The sequence below is a fragment of the Myotis lucifugus genome, unplaced genomic scaffold, assembly GCF_000147115.1.
Source record: "Myotis lucifugus unplaced genomic scaffold, Myoluc2.0 scaffold_1, whole genome shotgun sequence".
In the NCBI taxonomy this organism is placed as follows: Eukaryota; Metazoa; Chordata; class Mammalia; order Chiroptera; family Vespertilionidae; genus Myotis; species Myotis lucifugus.
Genome location: NW_005871049.1, coordinates 16,911,848 through 16,914,902, shown reverse-complemented (window position 1 = coordinate 16,914,902; position 3,055 = coordinate 16,911,848). Strand labels below are relative to the sequence as shown.

Sequence of the window (3,055 nt, the reverse complement as noted above, 5' to 3'; positions counted from 1 at the left end):
TGCCAAGTCACTCTTGTCTATAGACCTAAATGTTAGTTTTGATTGGTAGAGATGCAAGTGATTCTTACCTTATGGATCTTGACAAGTTGTCTTAGATCAGGCTGCCATACTAAAATACCACAGACTGGGTGGTTTAAATAGAAATTTATCTTCTCACAGTTCTGGAGGCTGGCAGTCCAAGATTAGGGCACCAGCATGCTCAGGTGCTGGGGAGAGCTTTCTTCTGGCTTCAGAGGGCTGCCTTCTTGCTGTTTCCTCATAAGCACAGGAAAAGAGTGACAGAAGGTGAGAGTGATGAAGGTCAAACATATATGTGAGAATAATAATAATAATAATAATAATAATAATAATAAAAAGCCCGGCTCCTCTCCACGGCAGCGCATAGCGGTGGCGGCGGCTCCCTGTAGTCCAAGCCCAATGGCGCAGGCCCCTCCCGGCGGTCGGCGGCCGGGCTGGGCGGGGGCGCCATGTGGTTCATGTACGTGCTGAGCTGGCTGTAGCTCTTCATCCAGGTGTCCTTCATCATGATGGCTGTCGCGGCTGGACTCTATTTCCTGGCTGAACTGATAGAAGGGTACACAGTGGCCACCAGCAGGATCATCAAATACATGATCTGGTTCTCCACAGCTGTGCCGATTGGCCTCTATGTTTTTGAGCGCTTCCCCACCTGCATGATTGGCGTGGGCCTCTTCACCAACTTCGTCTACTTTGGCCTCCTCCAGACCTTCCCCTTCATCTTGCTGACCTCGCCTAACTTCATCCTGTCATGCGGACTAGTGTGACAGTTTTTTGCAGAGGAATATTATCCTTTCTCAGAGGTCCTGGCCTATTTCACTTTCTGTCTGTGGATCATCCCGTTTGCGTTCTTCGTGTCACTGTCGGCTGGGGAGAACGTCCTGCCCTCCACTGTGCAGCCAGGAGATGACGTGGTCTCCAATTACTTCACCAAAGGCAAGCGGGGCAAATGCTTAGGGATCCTGGTTGTCTTCTCCTTCATCAAAGAGGCCATTCTACCCAGTTGTCAGAAGATGTACTGACGCCCCTGGGGAGGGGATGTTGGGGCGAGATCAAGAGAATCAGGACCCTGGGCCTCTCTGTGAGCCTGGAAGGTTCCTTCCCCCAGACCTGGCCTGACTTCCTTCAAGTCTCCCTGGAGCCTCCACCCCCACCTTCCTCGGGATGCTCAGGTAGGTTCAGATCTGATGCTGCTAGAGGCCATGACCTAGCAGCCCTGGCCCTAGCCCTAGCCCTAGCCCCTAGCCCCTAGCCCCAAGCCCCAAGCCAAGAAAAAGTTTCTTTGAAGGTAACATAGATAAAAGACCACATTCCCCCTAATTTATATGGGTAGGATAAACCTGGAATATGAACAGTACTGACATATTTCTAAGTCTACGAAAGGCCATTTCACCAGGCAAAGTAGTCAACAAGGTTTATTTTGCTTGCAAAGGGCAAATCTACATGAGCTCTTGCAGGGCAGGTGAGCAAGAAGGAACTGACAGTTATTGCTCTGTCTCTAGATGTTATTGTGAAATAGTGTATACATTCTTCAAAGGATTATTACTTAGTCTTTCATTTAGCCACATGTATTTACTTGAAATATGTTTCAATAAATGTTCTTTGTATTTACAAATCCAAAATTGTTTATTTTTTTCATTCAAAATAGCTTTGTACTTCTCAATGATTGCCATTTGTACATCTGCCAGTCTTTACGTTGTATTTCAAAAAGTAAACATATGATGTTCATTTACACTGAATCAGAAACAGGTATATAATGCTCAAAATCTCTCTCATTTGTAGAGAAAGTAATTAAAAATTTTGTCAGATAGCCTTCAAAACAAATCATTTGTGAATCAAAAAAAAATGAATAGATCCTTATTTTTTTTAAAGATGCGTTTGCAGAGAAGTGAAATATTCTAAAGTTTTAATTATAGGAAAGTAGTCAGTCTTAGCTCACAGGACTGTTTACAAACCTAACTGGTTAGATAATATAGAGTTGATATATATATATATATATATATATATATATATATATATATATATTCAAATCCAAGTAGGTTTTTCTTGCTTGCAATTAACCATGAAATTTTGTTCACCCTCATTAGTAATCAGGAGATAAAAATCAAATCCACAATGTGATTTCACTACAACCTAAAACAACAGCTAAAATTTTAAATTGTGGAAGTTCTAAGTGTTGCCAAAAATGTATAAAAACTGAACTCTTTATCTAATGCTTGTGAGAGTAAAAATTAGTACAAATTCAAATATGCATGTATCAGGTAACACATTCTAGAAACATGCTTCTAAAACACATACATGCTTCAGAATTTATATTTTAATAATGTTCTTAGAAGAAGTTTTTGAGAGTGACAGACTATACAAGTTTTCACCAGTAGTTGAAGGAATTCCACAATTGAGTAATTCATAGTATTAAAATGAACTACTACTATAGCTATCACATGAACAACTCTCACAGATAAAATATTAAATAAAAGATGCCAGATACCAAAGAATGCACATTGAAACTTCCATTTATATAAAGTTTACAAACATTTTTGGTCATTTTTGGCTCTGACATCCTGCTTGCAATCATATTTTGGTGTACAGATTATCATACCTTCCTAATCAATGAGGTCTTTTTCTAGATGACTAAAGTTTGAGCCATCTCCACTCAGTGAGGTTTCACCAAAATGTCCACTTACATATGATTTTGAATGTGCAAACATCACAGAGTTGTAGAAAAAAAAAGTGAGGTTTATTAAAGGAAATCCATTTAAGTTATTTATAGTCTTCTTAATATATCTATATCCACATTGCCCTATGCACAGAATCTAACCTCCCTTAAGTTCATTAGTGCATTAACAAACCCTTAAAAATAAAATTTTATTTTTTATGTTTTTTTATTTTATCTTTAAATTCTTTATTAGTTAAGGAATTACAAATGTGTCCTCATCCCCCCCCCCCCCGTTGTTCATGTCCATTGGTTTGGCTTATATGCATGCATACAAGTCCTTTGGTTGATCTCTTCCCCTTACCCCCACCCTACCCTACTTTCCCT

General features: G+C 40.0%; 1 pseudogene; it reads left to right on the top strand.

The window, feature by feature from the left end:
- The first annotated feature begins 426 nt into the window (after window positions 1-426).
- Window positions 427-1,064, top strand: LOC102437325 (annotated as a pseudogene).
- Window positions 1,065-3,055: the final 1,991 nt, after the last annotated feature.